We start from the raw sequence: 16929 nt of genomic DNA on the forward strand, positions 1-16929 counted from the left end.
TAGGCAAGGTCAATGTTTTTAGGTCATGTTATAATCTTCCGGTTGCATAAAACTGAGTGAATAGGGCAGCTGTACCACTCGGTATATGTACTGTAGATATATTGAATTCGAATCAGTGTTTTGTAGCCAGACGTGCCTTGGTTGGTTGGTCACTGTGTAGTTTGCAGTGGATTACACTGATTTTCAGAAACACGTAACACCGTCAAACGATGAATGTTGAATGTCCCATACCCTTCTGGCAGCCACATATATATCCTGTTCGAAGTCAGATCATTCATGCCACTCTGCTATGAGCAGCTGGTAGATGTCCAGCCTGAAATCACCCGTTCATAATTTAGAATGGCTTGAAAATTCCAAAGCCTTTCTCGAGTATTGGTGACATCTTTCACTAATTGCACATTGGCATTCAATTGTAATTTAGTCAGTCGGACTACAGTGCCATTCATAAATATTTTAATTACATTGAAACAAGTGGCTCACTCGATGGATCAGTGACAGAGTGCCGGCTTCTGGATCCCAAGATCTGTCCGAGGAATCGGAATTTTGAAGGGTGATAAAAATTCCCTTTGTCACTCCATGTCTTATGATATCGGCATGTAAAAGATCTCCGGTGACACATAACTATAACTTACCTATAGGACGCCTCCAAAGTTCCGGTTTCTCTGCCGCCTGGTAGAGTAAAAAGGAACCGTCGAAATTGGCACTCAGGCAGCCATATGGTACCAAATACCTTTATCTACAACGCTGTAGCACTGAAGCTAGACGATTATTATTATTATTATTATTATTATTATTATTATTATTATTATTATTATTATTATTATTATTATTATTATTGGCTAATCTGATAACCGTGTAAATACTCATTGCTCTTAAATATGTATTTTATTATTACAATATTTGAATACATTTAGAACAGAGCTCGATAGTTACAGTCGCTTAAGTGCGGCCAGTATCTAGTATTCGGAAGATAGTGGGTTCGAACCTCACTGTCAACAGCCCTGAAGGAGGTTTTCCGTGGTTTCCAATTTTCACACAAGACAAATGCTGGGGCTGTGCCTTAGTTACGGCCACGGCGGCTTCCTTCCCATTCCTAGCCCTTTCCTGTCCCATCATCGCCATATGACCTGTGTCGGTGCGACGTAAAGCAACTTGTAAATATATATATCTAGAATTTGTTTTTATCACATCGTATCTATTTCAATATATAGCAAATTTATTAACGCAGTATTATTTCTTTCGAGGAAGTGCAAGTAAATATTCGACATTGTTCATATTAAAGAAGGAATATTTTTCAGAGGGGCGGAAGAATGCTACTTGCTTTACGTCGCACCGACACAGACAGGTCTTATGGCGACGATGGGACAGGAAAGGGCTAGGAGTGGGAAGGAAGCGGCCGTGGCCTTAATTAAGGTACAGCCCCAGCATTTGCCTGGTGTGAAAATGGGAAACCACGGAAAACCATTTTCAGGGCTGCCGACAGTGGGGTTCGAACCTACTATCTCCCGAATACTGGACACTGGCCGATCTTAAGCGACTATGGCTATCAAGCTCGGTGGTGGAAGAATGATAAATTAGCGAGTTCCTAGAGAGATGTGAGCTGGAATAAGCAACATTTTGCACGCAGGAGTCGGCACCGAGGTACGGAAGAAAAACTGAAGAAACGGCCATCTTACTATACATGTCCAGCATCCTTGAAGAGAAAAGCAGCATATGCGTGTTTTAAGTGGGGAGTTTTCGATTTTTTTGCAGTCTACACAAATAAATCTGCAACAGTTGCAGCGTGAACGAATGAATATCGCATCATCAGTGCAGAACTTCAGTGCCGGAATAATAGATTCGAAAGGTGCTGCACGTTTTCATTTATATGATTATTTTTGTTTACACTTGTTGTGTTCTGGATCAGTGAAAATTGGTCTGATTGGTAATTGCGGTGTACTTGTATAATTTTACTAACGACGACGATCAACGTGAAATTTATGTCGATGTCTGCGTACTGTGAATACGAAAGAAGGGGAAATTGCATTATTAGAACGTACATATATTCATAATATTAAAGATCACATGCTGAATCAGATTGATGGAGATGGCATTGTACATGGTTGTCAAACAGTTTTCATTATAGAAAACTTCTGCTAGTAAAAGGAACCAGATATTACCAAAATAACCCTAATAATATTTGCATACAGACATCTATTGGAGGACGAGAGATACTAAACATGACGATATCTGTACTGTTTATCACCAGGGCTTATAAATCTGGATTTAAGTTTCCGGAAACTCATTAAAGTTAACAGCGCAGTTAAAGTTATAAGCGCATTTAGATAACTAATAGGTAACTGTGGTGTCCAGAAAGCGGCCATTACCGAGCTCGATAGCTGCAGTCGCTTAAGTACGGCCAGTATCCAGTATTCGGGAGATAGTAGGTTCGAACCCTGCCGGGCTGAGTGGCTCAGACGGCTAAGGCGCTGGCCTTCTAACCCCAACTTGGCAGGTTCGATCCTGGCTCAGTCCGGTGGTATTTGAAGGTGCTCAAATACGACAGCCCCGTGTCGGTAGATTTACTGGCACGTAAAAGAACTCCTGCGGGACTAAATTCCGGCACCTCGGCGTCTCCGAAGACCTTAAAAAAGTAGTTAGTGGGACGTAAAACAAATAACATTATTAGGTTCGAATCCCACTGTCGGCAGTCCTGAAGATGTTTTTCCGTGGTTTCCCATTTTCACACCAGGCAAATGCTGGGTCTGTACCTTAATTAAGGCCACGGCCGCTTCCTTCCCACTCCTAGCCCTTCCGTATCCCATCGTCGCCATAAGACCTATCTGTGTAGGTGCGACGTAAAGCAACTAGCAAAAAAAAAAAGACCATTAAACTTCACCCACTCAGCCCCTCCGTCACACTCACTAGCGTTGTCACGGTCCGCAGTCAACACGTCGGTCTCGCAGCTCGGGATAGTATCCGCTGTCCACTCAGTTCGTAGAACTCCACTCGAAGTCTGCACATGTCGGCACCCAATGTTCCCTTCGCGCTGCTCCAGAACACCCAAGGTTCCTTTACAGCAGCCGGCCCCAAGAGAGACACACACACGACGACTGAGAAAAAGGAACGAGTCCTCGGCTCCAACAGACTAACACCTCAGCCCAGGCTATCACTGACTGCACTCTTCGCTAACTCACACCAGCTGAACTACAGCAACTAACTCTACCCACACTCCGTAGGCCGCGCCTGACTTAAATTACTTGGTCCCACGCCAACTGCATGCTTCCAGAAGGGGCACGTTTCCAGAGTCTTCCCGAAGACGAATACTCTCCGCGCGCCGTCCAGATTCTTCCAAAACGCCGGAGGCCTCGAATACGCGAGCAGGGCGATCCAGATAGCGGCGGCGGAAGCGCTAAGCAATCCGCAAGTGGCTGTCATCCGCGCGGTGACAGGTGTAGAGAGAGGGTGAGCCTTCCTTGGTGATGATGTGCGGTTGGAGCTGGCTAACTTGTGCCACCCCAGCGGCTGCACACTGGCATGGCGGACGTAGCGGGTCCGGGAGGAGTTTATCGTAGGTATAGCCGCCTTGCCCTTGGTGTTACCTCGGGGTGGCTCATCCATATTCATGTCGCCTAGTCGCTCGATCTGGGCGTCGAATACCCGCGGCGTTTCACCTGCGCGCTGAGTCCTCTCCCGCAGCTGGACTCGGTAGGCGGCTCTCAGTTGGTGGACACTGCAGCAACCGTCGAGCACTCCCACAAACTCCTCTTAGGTCGAACATGGCTGGGGGCTGCGCAGTTCTATCACTTTCTGTACACGTAGTCCGGCGATCGAATATTCGGCTTTTTTGGACGTCGATCCTGTCTCGAACTGGGTCCGACATGGTCTCCGAGAAGTGATCCCGTCGCCCCGTGTGGTTTCCAGCTTCACGACGCCGGAGTCGCCATCGCTACCATCAGGATCCTTTCGTCTCTCCACAGCCATCGTGTTTTTTTTTTTTTTTTTTTTAATTATTTTATTTTCTAGAGCAAAGTAAAGGATACATAATTAATTACAGTGCTGCGTAAATTAGACATACTGTTACAGATAAACTTCAAATACAAAATCAACACAAAAAAAAACACCAAACAAATCTTGAGAGATATCACGACCATTAAGATATCTTGTTTTTGTTAAAAAAAATTAAATAAATATAATTAACACACGTGATCCATCACTTTACTGAGGAACGGGAAGGCGATCCACTTTCGTCGGTGACCGATACACTATACAATTACATCGTTAATTTAGATTATTAAATGAAGAAACAAATAAATGCAAACAGAAAGAAAGTATTATTTACACAATCTGTATCATCACAAGTTAAGAACAGAAAGTTCATTGAATTTCTCCTGACCTCCAGAAGCACTATACACTTTCAGTTTTTGTCTCGCTGTCTTGAGAAACTGCCTAAAACCTTGTACAGAGCATGTCTCGTTGGTCTGCGCATAATGAAGAAAGCCCATTGCTAGCCATACTAGGGCAAACTTGTTGTTCCTGTTGGGTATGTCCAAAGCTAACAAGATACGATATATATCGTTAGGGTTATTGGAAGATGTTAACTGCTGCACCAGAGTCAGTGTCCATCGCCAAACGTCCACCATACCATCACATCGAGTTAGTCTGTGGAGTTGTGTATCAATAGTTGGAATCTCACATTTGTGGCATAAGGGTGAATGGACCAAGTTGTGGCGAAATTTTTTCTCCTCGGTTGGTATGGCATCTTGGATGGCTATGTATGCTGAACTTTTCCAGTCTGTTGGGATCTCTTGTGTTGTGAACTGCTTCCAGATATTTTTCCAGTTTCTGTTGGGGAATTTTTCCATGATCTGTGGGGTAACAAGTTGACGGTTTAAAAGACGACGGTAGATGATTTGCGTGGGTGGAATGCACTGTTGATTCACATGAGGATAGAAAGATTCAATAGTATGCAGTACTCGTTTAAAGCTTCCAGTTCGAGGTGATGTCCAAAAATGCATATCATTAATATCCCCGAGTCCGTTCTTTGCCAGTAGAATTGACCTCAGAAGCAGAGCCTGGCATTTAGCGGAGACGGCGATGAGACCTAGGCCCCCTTGATCAACTGGCCTTCTGAGCTGATTTCTTGATATGCGATATATGTATCCTCTCCATAGATAGTAACTAATTCCAAGTTCTACTCTTTGTGCATGTTTCTCTGAAATGGGGAAGACCTGAGCCGCGTACCATATCTTGGACAGAGCGAATGAGTTAATGTGCCATACTTTCTGTATTAGATTAAGATTTCTGCTGAGATCCTTCGTCATTGTGTTCCGGACAGTGTTGATGACTGCAGTCCAATTCTTTTCGACTGTCTCCTGAAATTTGCCTGTAAATTTCAAACCGAGAATTGTTATTTCTTCTTTGACAGGGATTCCAGCAATTGTGATGTGGTTTGGCCAGGCACCGAGAGGTAACAAGACAGATTTCTGATAATTCACTTTCGCGTTGGCGGCTCTTTCGTACACAGATATTATGCCAATCAGCTGATCCGCTTGGGCTCGGTTCCGTAATAAAAGTGTTACGTCGTCAGCATACGCTCGGACGGTAAACATCTTGTGCGGATTTGGTACATCCTTTAGGAGCTGATGGACAGCTCGAATGAAGGGTTCTATACTTAAGGCGAAGAGGATCATAGACAGAGGACATCCTTGTCGCACTGAATTTCGTATTGGAATAGGCTTGGAGAAATGACCATTGAAGAGAATTCGGGAATGAGCATGAGTGTATAGAGATCTAATGATACTACATGTTGACTGTGGAATACCAAACTTATCGAGAATCGTAAACAAATAACCATGGTGAACTCGATCAAAAGCCTTTTCAAAGTCAAGATTAAGTATTGCTGCGTCATTGTGAGGGTAGTGTTCACATAATAATATAGCATCTCTAATTGCTTGGAGATTAAAAGTGATTTTCTTGTTCGGAATGCCACACGTCTGCCCTAGCTGAATGATGGTTGCCAGAAACGGCCGTAACCTGTTGGCCAGAATTTTCATAAATAATTTGTAGTCTGCATTTAGTAAGGTTATAGGACGATAGTCTGATAAAGTTCGGGGCATTGACACTTTTGGAATAAGAATGATTATGCCTTCGCTGAATCCAGTTGATTCTTCGGAGTTGTTTAATAGAATGTTCATCAATTCTACGAGCGTATGTTTAATGACTGGCCAGTACTTTTTGTAGAAGGTGAAGCTGAGACCGTCTGGGCCAGGAGCTGATCTGTCACTTGCAGTGCGCAGGGCCTTTAGAACTTCCTCCTCGGTGATCTCACGGGTCAGCTGCTGTTTTCCTTCCTCAGGCAAACGTTGATCTAAGTAGGAGAGTATTTTGTTTTGGTCGGGTATCGATATCTCACTTTCACTACATGTTCTCTGGAAGAATTTTTCGGCTTCAGTAATGCAGTCTCTTGTAGTGGTAAGACTCCTATTGTCATCTGTAATTAACGAGTGAATGTATTTATTTTTCGCTTTATTCTTTTCGGAGGCAAGGTGGTACAACTGTGCTTTCTCTTCGTGTATGACTGATGTTGCACGGGAGCGAATGATTGCTCCTCGGAGAATAGTTTCCTGTATAGACTTGATTCGGCGTTTAACAGCGGTCAAATGATTGGATACGTCATTTCCGGCTTGCTGACGGGTGACAAGATCGTGAAGAATCACGTAATAAGAATGCAGCGTACGGCGTCTGTTGATGGCCTTTTCTACTCCCTTTCGTTTGAAAAAGCTCTGAATAGCTGGCTTAAACTTGTATAGCCAAGATTTGATCGAAAGTTGTCCACCTCTTCGCACTCGAGTTTCCAGATCATTCCACAGGAGTGAAAATTCATTTTGTATATCGTCGTCAGACAGTAAGGAGCTGTTTATTTTCCAGTAACCCCTTCCAATCTGTGCCGCCGGTCTATGCCCCGCAGTCTTCATCACTACTGCATGATGATCGCTGAATGGTGCAACATTAACAGTTACTGCTCGGATATTATTCTCTGATTCTTTATTTACATAAAAGCGGTCGATACGTGAAGCAGCCGTACCTCGGAAGAAAGTATATTCGACTCTGTTACCATGAAGAACTTCCCACACATCACAAAGCCGAAGTTCGCGATATACTCTCCCTAATGCCAGGGAGGGATGAAATTCACCTGTCTGATCTTTTGCATTTAATACACAGTTGAAATCACCTCCGAGAATAATATTATCATAATTGTGACGCAGAAAATAAGGCAGTTCCTTCTGAATGAAATCTTCCCGTTCTTGGCGTCTGTGTGTTCCTGAGTGTAGATATATATTAATCAGCAGTGTATTATCTTCGGTAAGTATGCATGAAATTCTTCCACTCGGGTGACATTCACTAAGTTTTATATTTATCCCAGCTCTATAGACGATGCAGTTCCTCTTAAATTTTCTCCGGCATTGATTATATAACTGTATTGAGATCCAAGGAAAGCTAAGTTCGTGACGTTAACCTCTTGCAAGAAAACTACGTCTAAATCATAATCTTTAATAAATTCTTTTAGCAAGACCTGCTTGCTCTGACTTCGGAGGCAGTTCACATTCAGAGTACCGTAGCAGCTAACTACTGACGTCACAGCTAAGATTACCAAGAAAAAAACATTAGCAGCTTCCATACTCGTTTGGCGTTACCCAACAGCACGTAAATATTCTTCAGATTAGGTTTGTGAAAGACATTTACTTAATTTTATTACTTTCTTCCTATCATTCCCCTCAACCGATCTTTTTAATCTTGGATCCCTGTGACTAACTGCTTGGTTGGATTTTGAATTGGTGGTTTCCGTTTCCATTAAACTACCTTCGTCACCGCCTACTTTGTTTGTGCACTGTGCGGAATGCGTCTGCACAGACTGTGTGGTGGTGTCATTTTTTAAGCCATTCATGTCACTGGTAGGTGTCGGGGACGGTTCGCTGGCAGGTTCACAAAGTTGTGTCTGGTGCTGTGAGGGTGGTTCTGATAGTACCGGTACATCATTTAACTGGGTATTATTTTGGTAGGTTGATAAGCTGAGCGACTGTTCCATTGGGGAGTTTCTATCGCAAACAGGTTCTGTTGTCTCCTCAAGGTGGTTGTGAGCTGGCTGCACTACTTGTGTCTCTTCCTCTTCTGTGGTTATTTCTGCCTGTTGTGCGGACGGTGTGTTTACACGTGAGTCTGGTGTATCAGCTGATCGTGTGTCCACCTCTGGAAAATCTGGGGTGAGTTGTGTTGTTGTGAGAGGTATACGTTGCGTCGGTAGCTTCCCCAAGGCTGAAGTCAAGGTCGCCCAGGTTGGCTTGTCGGGTGTAGCAGGTGTTTGAACTGGTAAACGGCGCGTTGGGCACTCACTACGGTAATGACCTATCTTACTGCAGCTGGCACAGGTTGGTGGTTGGTTATCATAACTTACTAAAGCCTTATTTCCTGCTATGTCTACGTAGGAAGGGATATGTTTTTTAAGCATGATGCGTACTGCACGTATGCCATTGTGCACCTTATATCGAAAATTGGAACTCCACGTTTCATCACTTACTGAAAGTACAGTCCCGTACTGACGCAAAACGTCTGAAATGTGTCCATGAGATGTTTCGGTGGGGAGGTTAAAAACTCTCACAAGTTTAATCCCTAGGCCGGCCGAATCAACAGTTATTTTACTACGATAGCCATTGCTATGAACAAAATATTGCTCACCTGCATAGTGCTTGAGAAGATGATCAACTGTCTCTTGCCTCCTGCACTTAATGAAGACTTGTCGGGAAATTCCGTTGAGCTGTAATGTTTCGATGTCGGCTTCATCAAGTTTCAAATTTTCAAAAATCCACTCGTGGATTTCGTAGGGGGCTGGTCGTGGTATATCTCGTTCTGTGAAAGTGATGACGATTGTATTTTTCCTTTCAACTATCATCGTTCCGTAATGTCGTTAGTTCCCTAAGCGTATAATACGCAAAACACTGAAACCAAACGGGCTTTCCCCACTTCACTGTACGGCTCCACACTTGTACACACTTGCTCGAGATACGTGTTGCTCGGGCTAAGGCTAAAGCGGAACTGTGTTCGCACGCAGGGCACACACTTCCTCCGCTGGGCGTCGAACTCCGGACTCCACAACCGCGAGCATCACATCGGACCGCTTCTCGTCTAGTTCGTTGTCGTCCTGCACGACATCATTTCTTACCTCGGTTTGGAGAAAGCGTACATCGCTTTCCGACTTTAAATGCTCGCTCATCCGTTCACGTAAGTCTGTTTTCAGTTGGTCCGGGTTAGATCTCCGTTCAGATCTCAGTTCACTTATGAGTTCGTCATAGCAAGATAAAATTTTATTTTCAAGTTCATCAAACGTATTTAGAAAACCTGCAGCTGTTCGGAATTCGTTTCACTCGTAGAAATTTCTGCTGACTACAAAATACGCCACCAGAATCTCAATTCTGACACCAGTTTTAACGTAAGAAGTTATCCAATATATTATCGCATATGTCCATCCGACTTCTGACGCCAGTTGTGGCGTGTTGTCGGGGTAAATTAATAAGACAGAACCTGGTAGCGTTTTATTTCTTAGATTTATTAACTAAGCACTAAAACTATACACACATGATCGCCGAAGTTACAACTTATACGACTACATAGGATACACACTCATACGGTTTGCGCTCTCTCTCTCTTAGTTTCTCATATTTTATCTACAATGACATACACACACAGAGTTTTCGATCCCTTACACCTCACTCACTCACTCGCTTAGCCGCTCAATCACACTCGTTAGCGCTGTCACGGCCCGCAGTCAACACGTAAGTCTCGCAGCTCGGGAGACGGAGATCGTAGAACTCCACTCACTGTCTGCACTCGTCGGCACCCAGTGTTCCCTTCGCACTGCGCCAGAACACCCAATGTTCTTCTACAGCAGCTGGCCCCAAGAGACTCACACACGACGTCAGGGAAACAGGAACGAGTCCTCGGCTCCAACAGACTGACACCTCAGCCCAGGCTATCACTGACTGCACTCTTCACTAACTCACACCAGCTGAACTACAGCAACTAACTCTAACCACACTCCGTAGGCCGCGCCTGACGACGAATACGCACCGCGCGCCGTCCAGAATCTTCCAAAACGCGGAGGCCTCGAATAAGCGAGAAGGACGATCCAGATAGCCGCGGCGGATGACCTGACTAATCCGCAAGCGGCTGTCATCCGCGCGGTGACGGGAGTAGGGAGAGGGAGTTCCTTCCTTGGTGATGATGCGCGGTTAGAGCTGGCTAGCTTGTCCTACCCCCGCGGCTGCACACTGGCATGGCGGACGCAACGGGACACCATGTCACAATATTTTGTGGCAATGCGTATTTGAGCATTGGGTTAACTGTAACGTAATGGTGTCCTGTATTGATATTAGATGGTGTGATATTTTTATATATTCGTCAGTTATTGCAACCATGACTTGTAAAAAATATTTTATAACCGACCAAAAGCAACTGGAAGTTAGTTTGATTCGATTAAGGGTCCATTTGGGAGTTGCTCTGGTATCATATATTGGTATATATAACTGGTAGACAGCCTTGATTAAATGTAAATTTGGAGTTCGGTTCTGAAAGCCAGATTTTCCGCGGATCATGTAGATTATTTCACAGTTTTAGTTTGGAGTTTCCGATTTTCAGGTTTTGCGTTTCCTTCATGGTTTTTGTGTCATCACATTACATTCCTATAGTTTAAAGGAAGACTGTAAAAAATTGACTTTACTTTGTTTCAGGTAATTTTAAACATATCTTCTCATCAAATGTCACTGTTTATTTCGAGTCAAATGTAAGTTTTATATATTTTTTAAATCAAATTTTAATTGACCTTTAGCTTTAAAAAATGTCAATTGACACTTATCTTTAAAAATATCAATAAGTATATTTTGCTTCTCGTTTGAAGTAGTTATGCCTTCCTCTGAACCCTGTCCATCGGTAGGCGAAGTGACAAGGAAAGACCCGTAACGCCCTAGGATTTCAAGAGTTAAATGTACTATCGGAGCAGCTGTGGCAAATGACCGACGATCAACAGGTGACCCGAGGGATCAGTATTTTGTATGTGGTGCCCGTCAGGGCCATTATAATAATAATAATGATAATAATAATAATTTCAAACTTCATTCAAGAATGAAAATCCTCGAACGAACGGGGAATCGAATACGGAGGCTCAAGAGTAAGAGGCAGACGCACTACCCTTTCAAAACGTGGCTGGCAAATCACAATCAACAATTTACTAACACAACAGATTATATGAGAAGGTTCTTGTAGGGTATTACATCGTCTGAGTCTATTAAGTATTTTAAATCTGTGCAATATGCAACTACACAGAAAGAATTCGCAAGAATTCATACACTTAGAATTTCATTGTTCGATCATAAGATTAATTTAAAGCTCGCCTTTTGCTTGCAATACAACCAGTGCAATCTGAATATTATTCACATACTGTCTTAAAATTAATTCCTATAATTCAATTCGAATCCATACAGTGCATTAACGCATTCTTGGGCACCTAAACAACTCAGCAAGTGTGTTCCCACACACTCGCGAATTCTTTGTTTGAGACTGTTGCATGCCACTTTGTACAATCTACGGAGTATGCACTTTATTAGAACTCCCGTCCGAGCAACATTTCCAAGAAGTCACACGAGAAAATTCTGGCAATCTTCTACACGATGCTTGGCACGGAGCCAATGCTGTTTCCTTTTCAATTTCCGCTTCCTGTTGAGCTGACTGTAACATCGAATCACTTAGCTTTTGTTTGCGGCAAACCGAGCCACGCTAACTTTGTCTGCTGGCTCATCGTAAAAGGGATAATAATTTATTTTTATCAGTCTTACTTCGTAAACTGACCCATAATGTCTTATCTTCTCCTCACATATGGACAACGAGAAGGCAGGACAGAGCTGTTACCAGTGTTGTAACAAATTGGTAAGACAATTTTCTTCCAGGCTGTTAATTGATTATTTGCTCACTATGGTGTCATTACGTTAGGCGCAATAGCTTTAGTGGTCATCTACAAGATTGTGTTACACACACACACAAAATATATTTATAGATTTCAGCCTTTCTAAGGTATAGCATAAGTTTCCAGCAGGTCCGCCTGGTGGACATGACCGTTAATTAAGGCGTCAAGTGTATGAGATCTAACACAGTGATTAGCCGCTTCGAGTCCCGTTGGTCGAAAAACGTTTACAATCGGAATATTTGCCGGTTCTATATATATTTGTGGTGGTATATAATTACAGACCACCAGATTGCGTGCAAAAATGCTGGAATTAATTCCAAACCTCTCCGCAGTGTTCATATGGAGTGAGGGTATATAACGCTGTCGATGATGATTCGTCCGTCGGATGGGGAAGTTAAACCTTGAGCACACTCCTTAGTGATATTTAACAGGAGTAGTCTATGTGCCGGCAATGTGCTTCGCTTTCTCCCTTCCTAATATCATATATCACGTCATTCATTTCATCTCATTAACTTCTCTGATGAAGTTAACGTTAGGAATTTCATCCGGTCATAAAAACTCACTACGAAGATTCATGCCATAAGAGAAACGGGGCAAGGGTTAGACACACTAGTAATTTCCCGTGGGCTCCTCCTACAAAATATTATGTTAATTTGCCCCACGGATGTACTTGCAAACTTTCGAAGTAATGAAATAATACAGTAACACAAAGGTCACTAGGAACGTTTCGCAATGTGACTGAACGCTTTATACTTTTTCAGAATAATTTCCACCATACTCAATACACTTCTCCATACGTCGAAACCAGTCACTGAACCAACTCTGCCACTTTTCTTCGGTTACATTTTCATACTCTTGATCCTATGCTGCCATAAGCTCCTCGTCGGATGAAAAACTCCGCCCTTTCAGCTTCATCTTCACTTCTGGGAAGAGTGCGAAGTCACATGGGGCAAGATCAGAACTGTATGGAGGGTGATCAAGCACAGTCAACCCTGATCTGTCAAGAAAATCCATTGTTACATTAGCACGATGTGCTGGAGCATTGTCGTGATGCAAGAGCCAAGTGTTGAGCCGTGACCTTGGATAGAGCTGCTTGAGAGCCTGGATGACCTGAGGCAGACAAGTCTCACTGTAGCACTTGGCAGTAACTGTCCTTCGTGTTTCTAGCACAAACCGAGTCAGGATGCCCCGTTTAGGGGAGAATACTGCAATCATCCTTTTCTTCCCTCACCTTGACTTTCGCACAGTCACAGGAGTACGCTCATCTTCAAACAGCCACACCTTGTTCTGGGATTTTGTTGGGACATCGTAATAATAAAGCTAAGTTTCGTCACTTGTAACGATGCTATTGACGTTACGCGAAGTCCCATTTTCAAACTGTTTTAGCATTTTTCGGCACCATTTCACTCGATGTGCCCTTTCTCTCTCTGAAAGTGAATGGCGCACCCAAAGGGAACAAACCTTTCTAACATGGAGCTGGTCATGTGGAATTCAATGAATAGCAGGTGCAGGGATGTGGAGGGTCTCTTCTACCTCTTTTGCTGCAACATTTTCCTCACAGCTTCAATGTTTTCCTCAGTCACTGATTCAGGCGGTCGCCCAGAACGAGGATCGTCTTCAACCCCAAAATTTCCCTTCTGGAACTCTTTGTACCAGCGGAAAATTGTTATCCGATGTGGACAGTCTTTCCCCAGCACAGGAGTCATTTCCTCCAGGCACTGGTTAACAGTTAATCCACGAGTAAAATTGTAGCGGATAATTGCGCGATATTCACCTTTAGACCACACTAACATCTTAACTTGCTTTCAATCCCACTGCTTGGTAACAACTGGTGTGAAAGTCGCGCCTTGCTGTCTTCTAGACAGGTTTTCTCCCCTCTTTTCATCCCTCATCATAACAGGGGTGTCTAGCCAACCGTTTTTGCGTATTGCAAAACTTTCCTAGTGCCCTTTGTAATATATATATTATTTTGTGCAATAGAATCAACGAACGCTTGAAACCAATCACAAACAAAAATTAAATTACATTAACGTTTCTGTTGTTTGGTAACTTTCTGAACTTATTGCGAATTATTGACATCGTTTGTTAACTTGAAATATGATTTATAACTGCGAATCAGTAATCCAGTGCCGTAGGATAAACCATTTAACGTGTCACAATGATTATGCTGCCATGGTACAGGAATGAGCCACCACAAGTTAAAACCACCCTAAGAAACAAAATCGCCCCCTAAAAGACCATAACATTGAAATGAAAACAGAAAAGATACCTACCTTAACAAGGGCAGGGTGTCACTTACTCACCGTCGACCCTTACACGTCCCTGTACTGTACGATTTTTTCAAGAGTTGACCAAATGAAAACACCTTTTAAGGAAATTTAAACAATTTTAATACTAAAATGAAAGTTAAATAGAAATCACCAAATTTAAGATTTGTCCTGATATGAGTTATGTAGAAAATCTCTAGAATATAAGTTAAATTAACAAATGAGGAAATTTTTAAAATTATTTCAAACCCGGTCGGCCGACGCAAAATAAAAGAAAGGGGCTCTAAAACCATTACAACTAGAGCAGCTTAGAATGACATAATTATTACGTCCATAATGTCATGGTTTTCCTTATTCAAATAGAATTACACACTCGAATAATAAGGTTTCTTTTTTTAGTTTTTAGTTTCAGTACTTTAGTATCGACTACCATCCATGGAACTTCCGCAAGCATATCATAATCATCACTCACCATATGGAATTTATCGTGGGTTATATTTAACAAACGCAAATGGAGGAAAAAATAAAACGAATGAGGTAAGAAAATGTACAAATATAACTTGAAGGGGAAGTCAACGAGAAAATAAACCACCAAGATCCAAATCTTGTACAGAAAACTGACCCACGCCAATAGTTGAACAAAACAATAATCAGCACCATCATCATAGTAATGCACAAACCAAAACACGGAACTACCAATCCCAAAACAATAAACAAAGGAGAATGTAGTAGATCCTATAATTCAAGAATTACAAGTTAAATTGAAATAAGATAAAGCGGGAACAGAAAACTGATGTTAAGAATGGGATCTAACCAAACATTTTTTAACACTTGCGGAAACTCACATGGTTGTTAATCCGCCTTTAACATAGTTTTTCCGTCAATTAGGTAAACCATAATATGACAAAGGTGTCTGCTAGCGTTAATAATAATAATAATAATAATAATAATAATAATAATAATAATAAATAACATGTCACCAATTCAATTACAGAGGCTGTGAAAGGTTTAACGTAAAAAATTAAAATAACGCAAGACATTTTAGGAGATTTAAATTCAAAACACAATGAGAAACCCAACTGCATAGTAAATTGTGAGAAGAAGAAGACCATTTAAATGTTCGGAATAGGGACGTAATTTCTAGAAGTTACACCATACAAACGGAAGACTACGAGAAATAGATGTTTGCTTAAGAGCATGATTCACTGTCCACGATGAAAAATCCAAATTAAAAATACATGAGTGTAGTTTACAGTTCTGAAGATGCACGTAGTAATATGTTATCACTTGTTAGAAAATATCCACCACAGGCGTGGATTTTTAGAAGATTATTCAAAAAACTATTCACACAAAACCATGAGAAAATTCGTGGACGACTAAACAAAAGCTTCCGAGGGTGATAACACCGTCAAATTAGTATAATTATCCAGGGTCCATCATCCTAGCTAAAGCCAGGACGCGACATCGTCTCACATCACCAGCTTTTTCCATCGCACCAGAACAGAGTATGATGGCCGACTCAAGCTCACACACAGTCGTTGCTAGTCAGAGGCAAGAAGCCGCATGCTCATTGGCAAGCGCCAACAAGGTTAGACCCGTTGCCACAGAGGGCAGCACAAAGTAGGAATGAACTAACGCTTCTCACGCAGACTTGAAGAGATACGCAATGAAGTATTAGAGGAAAGAGAAGCTTAGCGCTCAAATGCGAAGTCAGTATTAAAATAAATAATGTGACAGCAAGTCACAGAGAAAATAATAGCAGAAGAAAAATGGGAAATAAATTCCCGCTAACACAAATTTCCACGGCGAGATGCCACATCTAAAAATGTTAATGAAGGGGGCCACAAAAATGTAACCTCGCTTACAACCACCCTCCCTGAAGCTTGTCATATTTACAGACATAATTTGCTTTGTAGTACTGTGGTCTAGAAACATACTAAACTTTTCAGTACAGTGCACATAATAGTGTATAATATCCACTGGTACTAAATCCATCCTAAAGTACACACCGTATGTAGATAATACAGTTTAAGTACCAAAACTTTTTAAAGTTCAAATTCATGTCAGGTTTATAGAATACACAGTAGACACATAGTCCATTACATTACCAACGAAGTTTGAACTTTCCACGCACCGGAAGACAGATTTGCTCTCACACGTATGCGTTACGTTAGAGAAATACATGACCACAGATCACACTTGAGTTAAAGGACTTCGATGCACAAGATTAATTACAAATCATGTGTTTTAACTGAGCTGGTTGAAAAATAGTTTGTTACGTATGTTTGGTAACGTTAGAATACATCTCCATGGTCACATACGAGGCTTTTTCAACCTATGAGTTTGAAGTTCCTTCACAGTTCGTAACAAATGTTTAATTCTTTCAACAGCACACACATAGTTAAATATGTACCAAAGGGTCTGCAACTGTTAGTACATTATACCTTATACACCTTTACATTCGTTGCAAAATACATCCCGATGTTGAATAAACACTTCAAGCCTAATCTCATCCTAGCTATTGGGTTTCAGTTTTAAATAAACGCACCACCTTGCTTTTTGCCATACCCAAACTAGGATCAACGGACAAGAATGAACGGAAACAGTGCAAGGGAGGATAGCAAAAGGGGGAGAGACAAAATTGGTGAACATATTTCTGCAAGGATAATA

Source organism: Anabrus simplex, chromosome 1, assembly GCF_040414725.1.
Source record: "Anabrus simplex isolate iqAnaSimp1 chromosome 1, ASM4041472v1, whole genome shotgun sequence".
Lineage (NCBI taxonomy): Eukaryota > Metazoa > Arthropoda > Insecta > Orthoptera > Tettigoniidae > Anabrus > Anabrus simplex.